Genomic DNA, 12,704 nt, shown 5'->3' on the forward strand with positions numbered 1-12,704 from the left:
AGAACGTTCGCTGAATACAGAATAAAACTGAAGTACATGCAAAGGGCAGGAAGCGCGCATCTGCATACGTTCAGGTAAAAGCAGATCCGTCTAATAAACTAGAACTAAGGAAGGTTGACATGAGTGAAGGCCATTCAGCAGACACAGGTCTGACATTTAAGTGAATGTCACAGATGTCTGTCTTTGTTGCTGTGCCCTTTTCTTAAAAAATCTCTCTCTCTCTCTCTCTCTCTCTATATATATATATATATATATGTATGTATATTATAGCAAATGGCAATACTAAAATAAAAAGAGTACTGGAATAATTTAAAATTTATTAAAAATATTAATAGGTTAGTTCACCCAAACAAACATAGTCATTAATTACTCACCCTCATGTAGTTCTGAACTCGTAAGATGTTTGCAAAGAAAACTAAAAATATAGCTACAAGCAGTGATTATTGGGGTTCAAGTGCTTTAAGGCATTTAAGCATGTAGGAAAAAATACATTATTTAGCAAGCCTGTAACCACCTAAATCAATGACTTAAAGCTTTTTTTTTTTTTTTTGCAAATCCAGGTAATTTACCATAGAAATATTATGTTTTTTAATGTTATAGTGGTCCAATCTCTTTAAATCTTTGCATGCTTGTTTAGAATCACTTGTTGCATGTGCTCAGCAGGTTTCGTGAAATTGAGTTTTCCATTAGGGTTTATAGGCTATATGGGTATAATTGGACAGGCCCCTTTTCTAAACGACCCTGTTACAGCTTCCCAAAGGGTACATTTCAACATTTTTTTAATAATTATTGGGTTGTTTTTACCATATTTGAGGGAAAAACCAAGGACAGGTTTGCAAAATAGGCAAATAAGCTCAATTTGCTGGCTTTAGCTAGCTTGTAGTCTCAATATGTGTATGTGTATATATATATATCACATTGAGTAAAGATTTACCAGATTTACCTCTTCACTCACTTTCTTCCAAGCAAGATCCTTTTTATTCCTGTTCGTATAAAAGTACGAAGATGTGTCATACAGCTCCGAGTATCCACATACAGCGATAATGATTTTGTCCTCCATTGTTGTTTTGGATTTCTGCCTCCGTCACTACTAGAGCAAGCTACTGATTGGTTAACGTGGCGCGAATATTCGCCAAAGTTCAGATTTTTTTAACTTGCGCGATTCGTGCGAATCACGCGCCGCCTTATTCACACGAATCGCACCGCAGGGAGCTCTATCGTGTCTTTGCATTGACTTAACATGTAAATCACTCACGCGTCATTAAAGGACCTGCTGAGATCATTTCAGTAATCGTCTTGTTAACTCAGGTGAGAATGTTGACCAGCACAAGGCTGGAGATCATTATGTCAGGCTGATTGGGTTAGAATGGCAGACTTGACATGTTAAAAGGAGGGTGATGCTTGAAATCATTGTTCTTCCATTGTTAACCATGGTGACCTGCAAAGAAATGCGTGCAGCCATCATTGCATTGCATAAAAATGGCTTCACAGGCAAGGATATTGTGGCTACTAAGATTGCACCTAAATCAACAATTTATAGGATCATCAAGAACTTCAAGGAAAGAGGTTCAATTCTTGTTAAGAAGGCTTCAGGGCGTCCAAGAAAGTCCAGCAAGCGCCAGGATCGTCTCCTAAAGAGGATTCAGTTGCGGGATCGGAGTGCCACCAGTGCAGAGCTTGCACAGGAATGGCAGCAGGCAGGTGGAGCGCATCTGCACGCACAGTGAGGCCAAGACTTTTGGAAGATGGCCTGGTGTCAAGAAGGGCAGCAAAGAAGACACTTCTCTCCAAAAAAAACATCAGGGACAGATTGATCTTCTGCAAAAAAGTATGGCGAATGGACTGCTGAGGACTGGGGCAAAGTCATATTCTCCGATGAAGCCTCTTTCCGATTGTTTGGGGCATCTGGAAAAAGGCTTGTCCGGAGAAGAAAAGATGAGCGCTACCATCAGTCCTGTGTCATGCCAACAGTAAAGCATCCTGAGACCATTCATGTGTGGGGTTGCTTCTCATCCAAGGGAGTGGGCTCACTCACAATTTTGCCCAAAAACACAGCCATGAATAAAGAATGGTACCAAAACACCCTCCAACAGCAACTTCTTCCAACAATCCAACAACAGTTTGGTGAAGAACAATGCATTTTCCAGCACGATGGAGCACCGTGCCATAAGGCAAAAGTGATAACTAAGTGGCTCGGGGACCAAAACGTTGAAATTTTGGGTCCATGGCCTGGAAACTCCCCAGATCTTAATCCCATTGAGAACTTGTGGTCAATCCTCAAGAGGCGGGTGGACAAACAAAACCCCACTAATTCTGACAAACTCCATGAAGTGATTATGAAAGAATGGGTTGCTATCAGTCAGGATTTGGCCCAGAAGTTGATTGAGAGCATGCCCAGTCGAATTGCAGAGGTCCTGAAAAAGAAGGGGCAACACTGCAAATACTGACTCTTTGCATAAATGTCATGTAATTGTCGATAAAAGCCTTGTCGATAAACGTATGAAATGTTTTCTAATTATATTTCAGTACATCACAGAAACAACTGAAACAAAGATCTAAAAGCAGTTTAGCAGCAAACTTTGTGAAAACTAATATTTCTGTCATTCTCAAAACTTTAGGCCACAACTGTAGATGTTGTAAGTACTACCATCCCTCTAAATTTCAAGTCTCTACAACTTACGGTTTGGTCTGCCTTATAAGTTTTTATGTGGAGATTGCTGATCCTTGGCCATTCTAACAATTACATTAGGGTTTCAGTGCTACCCCAGATAGCACACATACATCTACAAGATGTCTGCCGTGTAGAAACATCTGACAGACGTCTGTAAGATGTCAGTTTTATATACAATCTAAATCATAAACATCTTAAAGACATCTTATAGACGTCTTTTTGACATCTCATAAGAAACGTCCTATAGACGTATTGCAGATAACCAAACACTCTGAAAAAGTCTTCCACATTTAAACACAGTTGTCAAACAGACACCTCCGAGATGTACATGTGCTATCAAGGACGTGCTTGAACCCCTAATAGCGACTTCTGCATCAGCAGCATCACACATATGTCATAGTACTCTTGTCGAAGATTGTTGAATCAAATCATTATTTTAGTTTTCTTTGTGCACAAAAAGTGTTCTTATAGCTTCATAACATTACGGTTGAACCACTGATGTCAAATGGACTATTTTAACGATGTCCTTACTACCAACTTTCTGGGCCTTGAACGTGTCAGTTGTGTTGCTGTCTATGCAGGGTCAAAAGCTCTTGTTTTTCATCAAAAATATCTGTGTTCTAAAGATAAACGAAGGTCTTACGGGCTTGGAACAACATGAGAGTGAGTAATAATGATAGAACGTTAATTTTTGAGGTAAAAGTTTAAAGTAGGTAAACCATGCAAAATATGTTTGTATAATTCTGAACTTGACATTGATTATATTTTCTGACATTTATCTAAGCAAAGTCTGACTGAAGTTTGTGTGTGTCATAGGGAATCATAATTTTAATGCAGAGACGGGGTGTTTGTACGCATGTGTCTGTGGGTAAAATGGTGATGAATAATCAGTTCGGACTACAACTGCATTCCCTGCATGAATGATGTGTGTGTTTGTGTGTGTGTGATGTAAATATGTGAGATGGTTGTGGCAGCATGAGTGACAGGCTTTTTAAGTGGTGCTCTCATGCCCAGCACATACCACTTGCATAATACAATATATCTGTCAACACTTAAAGCCTTATAGTTGCTAGAAACGTGTTTGAAAACACAGTGTCTTCTTTTTAAGCAAGTTTTTCTTAAAGCGATAGTTCACCTAAAAATGAAAATTCTGTCATTAATTACTCACCCTCGTGTTGTTCCAAACCCACAAGACCTTCCTTCAAGGGCAATAGAGGTAGTAAGGACATCGATAAATCGATCAGTGGTTCAACTGTAATGTTACGAAGCTACGAGAATACTTTTTGTGCGCAAAAAACAACACAAAAGTAACTTTATTGAACAATTTCTTAATTCATGAAAGATGAACCAGTACTGTCACATGGACTATTTTAACAATGTCTTTACTACCTTTCTGGGTTTTGAACATGTCAGTTGCGTTGCTATCTGTGCAGGGTCAGAAAGCTTCGTTTTTCATCAAAAATATCTTAATTTGTGTTCTGAAGATGAATGAAGGTCTTTTGGGTTTGGAACAACATGAGGGTGAGAAATTAATGACAGAATTTTTATTTTTGGGTGAACTATTCCTTTAATCTCACCACACAGAACTACATAATGCTCCCGTGGAAAGTACTTTGCTACTCAGCTGAGATCAGGCAGCTCCAATCTCTGAGGTGGTCTCATTATTGAAAACCTAACCTGCCTGTCAAGGGAGAAAAGATAATGAGAGAAAGGGGAGGAAGGATTGAACACCAGGGTCACTATCTAGCAGGATGAATGGTGAAATGATATTCTGAGTGAAAGTCTTCTCCCAAGGTCTTGGCTTACTGGTGTGTTTTTTCTATATTTAGTAGCGATTTTCAAATTGTGCTCAGAGGTTGTGTGAAAGTGTGTGTTAGTGTGTGCTTCGGCGTGTTTCACATTCGCTGCCATCAGACCAGATGCCGTGGGCTTCACAGAGTCACACTGCATCTACATACATATCCTGCCTCAGAGTCAGAAAACTGTCATAATACAATCGCATTATAAGTCAGAAATCTTGTAATACACACTCCGTGATGCATGCAGCTTATTTCCAAGTTCTAAGCCAACTATTTTATAGACATTAACCTTGATACCATAATAAGATTTTGCATTTGAGCATGTTTTACTAGCCAGCCACATTTATCTCTGGCAACTTGCCTCGGATCTCTAGATGTTTTCTTTCATCCAATGAAATGTCATTTGGCTGTTGTCTTGTACAGTTATTGGCTACTCAAATGTCACCTCTGCTCTATCCCAACGAATCAAAAATGACCTCTTTTGAGCATGTTGTTGGCCAGCTGGTATAGTTTCGGTCTACTGCTTAGACAAGGCTTTGGTTCAAATGTTCATGAATGAACATTTCTAGGTATTAGACTTTCATAGTATCTTCCTAAAGGAACACTTAAACTAAAAGTAACAATTATGTCATTGTTCACTCTGGTTCTAAACCTGTATGACTTGCTGCAGAATAGTGATGTGCCACTGTTATATAGCTACATTGATTTGATTTTTGTAATTTTTGGAGCTTGATGACAACTGGTTTGAATTCAGCTTTATTGAATTGGGGAAAAGCTGTATTATGCAGGCCAGACCAGAAGTTAACATCAGCCTGGTTCCCTCAGCAAAAACCCAATACGATTTCCCATTGGCTTTTGGAATATTGCAGAAAATCAGTCAAGGTTTATGATTCTGACACATTTTGTTCATCATGATCAAATTTATAAATGAACACAATTTCAAAGCCTAAATAAATAATCTTACCAGAAGTAAAAAGCTAAACATAGGTTATGTAAGGGATAATGTACAGGCAGCCGGTAGTTATCGCAGAAATAAGCCCCGACAGTGTGATCAGGACCCGACGCAAAGCGGAGGGTCTTGTATCACACTGAAGGGGCTTATTTCTGCGATAACTACCGGCTGCCTGTACATTATCCCGCTTATTACACGGCTACTTGCCACATAAGGAAAAAACTGGACATGAATATGAATTTGAAACCTTTTATTGGCATATTTGTTTTAAATTAACATTTTCATCCTTCCGCGAAACGATATAGTACCACGTGACTAACCTTCAAACTATGTACGTTAGTAAGACAATTTAAATAGATTAATGTCTAAATTTTCCATTGTTAATTGTGGTTGTTCAGTGTTTGTCACAAGATGGCGCCAAACGGTAATCTTTGTTGGCACGGAGGGATTTTAAACATACAAGTAGTACCGGCTATGCGTTATTACTTTGGAGCGGTGATTATTTGAAAAGAAGGAACCTGCAAATGTCTCAACTGACCAATCAGAATCAAGCATTCTAAAGAGCCGTGTAATAAATGATTATATGATATACGTTATATGATTCATGTGAACATAGAGGCATTTAGGTAGATCGCCGGGCACATTCCCTTCAAAAACGAAAGTAATCCTCTGCGTTTTCAGCGGCTCAGATGTCCAGTCGTAAATGACAACTGCTATGTTTATTATTACACCCAAAAACAGAACACCTCAATCGCTTAGGAGGCATTTTGTCTACTCCACTGTAGCGTCGAAACAATGGTGAACAGCTTACAACTCACTCGGGGTGGGTCTACGCTAAAGCTCCAGTGTCCTCGTTGGGCCTGTGCCAAGACAAAAATCTAAGAATTGGCTTGATCTGAGAAAGGGGTTATGATTTATAGGGATTTAAAAAAAAAAAAAAAGAACACTGGTTGGACTTTTATCATTATAGGGTGGATTTATGCACACACTGCCAACACACATTTATGTTCAAGCAACATTTAAATTTTGCATCCGATGAACCCTTAAGGAAAAAAAAATCCCTGTAATTTTGAGTTGCGATATTTTAAGCAATAGTAAAAAGCTGACTATGTGTAGATGAGTTTACCTGTTTGGTGTTTAATGGATCCCGAAGTGCTAAAATGTTAACTCATTTACATGTTTTGGCCCAGAGAAATACATCATACTCTTTTCCCCTATATATTCTGCACTCAAACTATAACCTCCTCATGACCCTCTGTCATAAGAACAGCAAAGAACCAGGTCATGACACCACATGAGGGCAGCGTTTCTCACAGCAGTAAGACACCTAAACAACATGGGCTTTGTTTGGAATGCGACATATTGTTTACTGCATGCTGCACTGTATACACTATATGGGACCCTGGACCACAAAACCAGTCTTAAGTAGCATGGGTATTTTTGTAGCAATAGCCAAAAATACATTGTATGGGTCAAAATTATAGATTTTTATATTATGCCAAAAATCATTAGGATATTAAGTAAAGATCACATTTCTTTGAAGATATTTTGTACATATCCTACGGTAAATATATCAAAACTTAATTTTTGATTAGTAAAAATGCATTGCTAAGAACTGCGATTTTCTGAATGTTTGAGTTTTCTTGCACTCTCAGATTCTAGGCTTAGAAGTAGTTGTATCTTGGGCCAAATATTGTCCTATCCTAATAAACCATACATCAATGGAAATCTTATTTAACTTTCAGATGATGTATAAATCTCAGTTTTGTAGTCCAGGGTCACATGTACTGCCTACTATTTTAAAAATACAGAATGCAGCAATAAATGCTTAAACTAGTAGCTTGTTGTACTTATGAAACCTTATAATGTTGCATGTTCAATTCATCATATCAATAACAAAAAAATGTTAATAAAATATTCTAGTAGCTTCATAAAATTTCGGTTGAACCACTGATGTCATGGACTATTTTAACAATGTTCTTACTATCTTTCTGGAATGTGCTAGTTGTGTTGCTGTCTATGTAGGGTCAGAAAGCACTCAGATATAATAAAAAAAATCTTAATTTGTGTTCAGAAGATGAACAAAGGTCTTAAAGGTTTGGAACGACACGGGGGGTGAGTAATTAATGACAGAATTTTCATTTTTTGAGTGGACCAGCCCTTTAAGTTTGCTCATTTGTGACTCTGGACCACAAAAGCAGTCTTAAGTCGCTGGGGTATATTTGTAGCAATAGCCAAAAATACATAGTATGGGTCAAAATTATTGATTTTTCTTTTATGCCAAAAATCATTAGGAAATTAAGTAAAGATTATGTTCCATGAAGATTTTTTGTAAAATTCCTACTATAAATATATCAATATGTAATTTTTGATTAGTAATATGCATTGTTAAGAACTTAATTTGGACAACTTTAAAGGTGATTTTCTCAATATTTTGATTTTTTTGCAACCTCAGATTTCAAATTTTCAAATAGTTGTATCTCGGCCAAATATTGTCCTATCCTAACAAACCATACATCAATAGAAAGCTTATTTATTGAGCTTTCATATGATGTATATATCTCAGTTTTGTAAAAGTTAACCTTATGACTGGTTTTGTGGTCCAGGGTCACATTTGTCCAAAAAAAGGCCAGTAATCCAATTAAAAAAGCCTCTTGAAGTCAGACCAGCTTTTCTTGGCCAGTAGCAGTCAATGTAAGAGACACTAGTGTGTAACAGAGGTGATGGAAAAAGTGGAAAGGAAGTGCTTTGTACATTTTTGTGACACTCTTTTAGGTATTAAAAGAAAAAGGTTCTAGGTCTTAACTCTGGCATTTTGCATCCACAATGGTAAAAAAGTTTCTTCTAATGAGTTGTGGCTGTCCAATGATTTGTTCAGTCACACTGGCTGACTGATTAATGGACTGATTTGATGTGGCATTGTCACCATCTCGATCCGACAGCTCAGTGTTGCCTTTCTACTTATTACTCTTCTCCTTTCCCACAAGTTGGAGCGAGAGATTCGGGTTAAGCAGAACACCAGGGATTTTCTGGCAGACACCACGAGATGATTTGACAAAGTATTGGAGCACTTTGTGTCACTTCAGGCTGTTTTTGAGCACCATATGCCGAAAACCCTGCTCTACAACAAAACCACCCAGAGTGTGCAAACTTTGGGAGCCTGATTTCACTTTACCTCCCAGTCACAACTCATGCCCATGCCATCCATAGCAAGCATAATTATTTCATGCTTCTGGACTCTAACCAATGCCATCATTTGACAAGGGAGAAAGACAGAACAAAGAAAGCAGAGGGAGAGAGAGAGATGCCTCTGGTTAGGAGGAAACCCCATTTCCAATGTCACTGTCTGTGTAAGATGTCAGCCTGTGCACCTGAACCAGTCAGCCTGTCAAACTTCCTGTCAGAGTGCCTGAATGTCAGAGTTGAAAGCAGATGGAGAGGTTACAATGGCTCGTTCAGACTTTAGACTGATGGAACACGGTTTCAGGGTAAGAACGATCAACTCACATTTTGGATGAGGGTATAGGGCTGAGCAGGTATTAGAAGTCTTGCTTAATTATGTTGAATGGGCGATGTGAATAAGACCTCAGCTTTAATAAACAGCAGGTTCTCTAATACCTGAGTGTAGGAAGCTATGATAAAACAAAACTGAGGGTTTTTTCTGTTTAAAAGTGAATTCCAGTGGTCCATGCTTTGCTTTATTTTTTCTTTAAAGAAGTTCAAAAAATATTAAAATGGTCTATTTCTTGACATATGTGACCCTGGACCACAAAACCTAAGGGTCATGGGTCAATTTTTTAAATTGAGATTTTAACATTCAGCTGAAAGCTTAATAAATAGGCTTTCCATTGATGTATGGTTTGTTAGGATATGAGTATACTTGGCTGAGATACAACTATTTGAAAATCTGGAATCTGAGGGTACAAAAAAATCTAAATATTGAGAAAATCACCTTTAAAGTTGTCCAAAAGAAGTTCTTAGCAATGCATATTACTAATCAAAAGTTTTGATATATTCTAGGAAATTTAGGAATTATCTTCATGGAACATGATCTTAATATCCTAATCATTTTTGGCATGTAAGTCGGTAATTTTGACCCATACAATGCTACTTGCTACAACGTGCCACTTATGACTGGTTTTGTGGTCCAGTGTTACATATCCTCCAGAAAAAAAAACGTTTAGTATTTTTCATCATTACATTGTCTTGAGCATAAAATTGAAACATCAAATTTTTTGAAAAATTATATTGTATTCATATCTTATGATATGTCCTCGGTAGAGGACACTAGGACTTTAAAAAATCCTGTTTTTAAAAAATAAAGAAATAAAAAGACGAGAATAGACATGAAAAGGCAAAAATGTGGGATTTTTTTTAATCGCCAATCAATTTTAATTTTTCAAACCAAACTTGATGATGGCTAAAAGATATAACAGAATGATTTGATATACCATTTTCTCAATGCAAAATGTGTTTAAAATGGCAATAAACAGGACAGGTTTTCCCTTTATATACAATGTATCAATACTGCATATTAATGTGTTTTTGGGACAACATGTATTGAAAAAGAAGTGTAATAATGGGAGTAATAATTAGTAAGATTTTTATAATAATATCTAATATTTCATAGGAATAATGATATATAATTTATTTCCCTATTTACTTGTTGCGTCCCAAAATGTGTAACTAAATTAATGTCAGCCATTTTTAAAGACTATAAGGAGAGGGTCAGGGATGAAACTTCCGAACATTTGGTATCTCTGAAAAGCCTTGAATATACTCTTTACAGGACATTCAGACTTAAAATTGTGAAATATGTGACCCTGGACCACAAAACCAGTTATAAGTAGCACGGGTATATTTGTAGCAATAGCCAACAATACATTGTATGGGTCAAAATTATTTCTTTTTCTTTTATGTCAAAAATCATTAGGAAATTGAGTAAAGATCATGCTCCATGAAGATATTTTGTAAATTTATTACTGTAAATATATCAAAACTTTTTTTATTAGTAACATGCATTGTTCAGAACTTCATTTGGACAACTTTAAAGGAGATTTTCCCAATATTTAGATTTTATTGCACCCTCAGATTCCAGATTTTCAAACAGTTGTATCTCAACCAAATATTGTCCTATCCTAACAAACCATACATCAGTGTAAAGCATATTTAGTCCGTTTTTTGGTGATAAATCTCAATTTAAAAAAATAATAATGTACAATTTAAATAAATAATGTACCCCTATGACTGGTTTTTGGGTCCAGGGTCACATAAGGAGAAAATCGCTAAAAAACAGTGTCCTCTAAAGAGGACAAAACTCCATGGCTGATAGTCATTCATTTTATATCTAAAATAAGTTTTAAGATATCGAAATGCCTAAAATAGCTTAACATTAGGTTAGAACAACGGCTTTTATGTCCAAAGAAAACCATGCATGAGTGAGCTCGCGCGCGCATCGTGCTCGCGCCCAAGTCAATCATCCTTCGCCTTTTGTGAACGTCAGAAATTCCTCTCGTCAGTGTGCAGCCATCCGTCAGGCTTCCCCTTCAGTGTTAATACGCTGTAGCATCCCTCAGACAAGGTCGTGCACTTTCGCCTTTCCCCCACGATAAACAAGCAAAAAAGTCGCTTGGGTGAGCCGTGGAAGCAGTCATTGTGTCCCAACCTCCCCACGAGGAAGGAGACGAGACCCGGGCTCAGCTTGAAATCGAAGTCATTTATTGTTGACATTTTGTAAGATGGCTAGTCCGCACGTGTTCACTGTAATGGGTGACTTTAGGCGCGCGATTGAAAGTGACACTGGAAGCGCGCGAGAATATTTCGCCAGGTAAATACGGGCACGAGGCGAGCTCGCGCCAGACGCGCGAAAATGAATTCAACGGCGAGCGAGTAACGGCAGTGGTTTCTTCGTAATGACTGAATTTACCCAGCTGAGAGCGACAGATTGCAAGCCAACATTAACAACACTCGCAATAAAATAGCATTTGTTACCAAACATTATGTTGAAATTGGACAATTTCGGTTGTGAAGTCTTCCACGGTGACAAGACAGCAGCGGAGGTGAGTCCGACAACAGAGGACTTGGGAAGCGATTAAAATTCTGGGACCTTCCGTCATTTGACCGGTTATCCTTCTCCTTAAAATAATCATCACAGACTCGCAGAGCGGTAAGAGTCATTTTTGTGTTTTACTAACTAAATATTTACTGTGGAGAAACAGCACTGAATGACACAACTGGAGCGCCTTACCATATTTCGGCGAGGTTGTGATTAGTATCAATCAATGATGTACTTGCTACTTAAATAAAAGACAATTACATGTAGTTTTGTGTAAAAAGCCGCACATTGATAGCGTGGATATAAGTGTAAAACGTTAGCGCGCTCAGGAGCGCAAGTAATGACACTTTTATCCAGGCGTTTGGTTCAGCGTTTTTTTGCTGACAGAAACAAAATGTCATTACAGACTGGACATTTTCTGCTTGCATTGCTTTTGCACGGTCTTAACAAGGCAAAGCTGAAATTGAGGTTTAGATTAGATTTTAGATTTTAGCTTTTTTTGGTTCCGTTGTGGAAGCGAAGACTTCGCGTTTCGGACGCGTTTCGGACGCGTTTCTTGCTCTTGCTCTTCACTTTGTGTTGCATTCACGTTTTATGTATTGATCACTAATCTCAAAGTAGTCGAGCTCTTTTACTCAGTAGTTAATAAGACACTTTTCCTCATACTTTTCTCTTTTTTCTCGTCCTTTCTCTTCTTCGTTCTTTCTGTTCCGTATTATTCCTATAATGGATAAGCATAAACACAGCTGAAAAAAGTTATGATTGAGAGCAGAAGATACTTGTTAAAGTCGCCCTCAATAAAGCAGAGGTCTTCAGGAAAGTCCCTCCCTCACTATTGTCAGATTTCTACACAGGGATCAGATAATGTCCATGAAAGCATCTTTGTTTTAGAGAATTGTTCTTGCAGTTGTTTTGGGGATGGCAATTAAATTTATTTTTTCTTTTTCCATTTTTTTCATACTGTTGGTGTCCTGCTAGTTTTGTTCAGTGTTTGGTCTGGTCTGTTTAATGTCCGCCAAGCGGACGCAGTGTTTTCCAGTTTAATGTACACTGTACTACTGCTGTTCCGCTCATTGCTCCACAGCAACAAGCCTTGCAGGTATTTTTCACAGCTATGCACCAAAACATCTGATTAAAGCAATTAGCTGATATTAGAGCGTAAAGTATTTCATTAGCAGAGGTGTGGTGGTGCGTAAAGGCACACAATACCTCTTGTGTGTTTTTACT

General features: G+C 37.8%; 1 protein-coding gene across 1 annotated transcript in view; it reads left to right on the plus strand.

Annotated features, from left to right (window-relative positions):
• Positions 1-11,098: 11,098 nt before the first annotated feature.
• gjc1 (gap junction protein gamma 1) overlaps positions 11,099-12,704 on the plus strand; it is a 43,011-nt gene continuing 41,405 nt past the window's right edge. Inside the window, exon 1 of the mRNA XM_073841571.1 lies at positions 11,099-11,588. The gene's annotated coding sequence lies outside the window, so the exon portion shown is untranslated. The remainder of the gene's footprint in view (positions 11,589-12,704) is intronic.

This window comes from Garra rufa, chromosome 1 (genome assembly GCF_049309525.1).
Source record: "Garra rufa chromosome 1, GarRuf1.0, whole genome shotgun sequence".
In the NCBI taxonomy this organism is placed as follows: domain Eukaryota; kingdom Metazoa; phylum Chordata; class Actinopteri; order Cypriniformes; family Cyprinidae; genus Garra; species Garra rufa.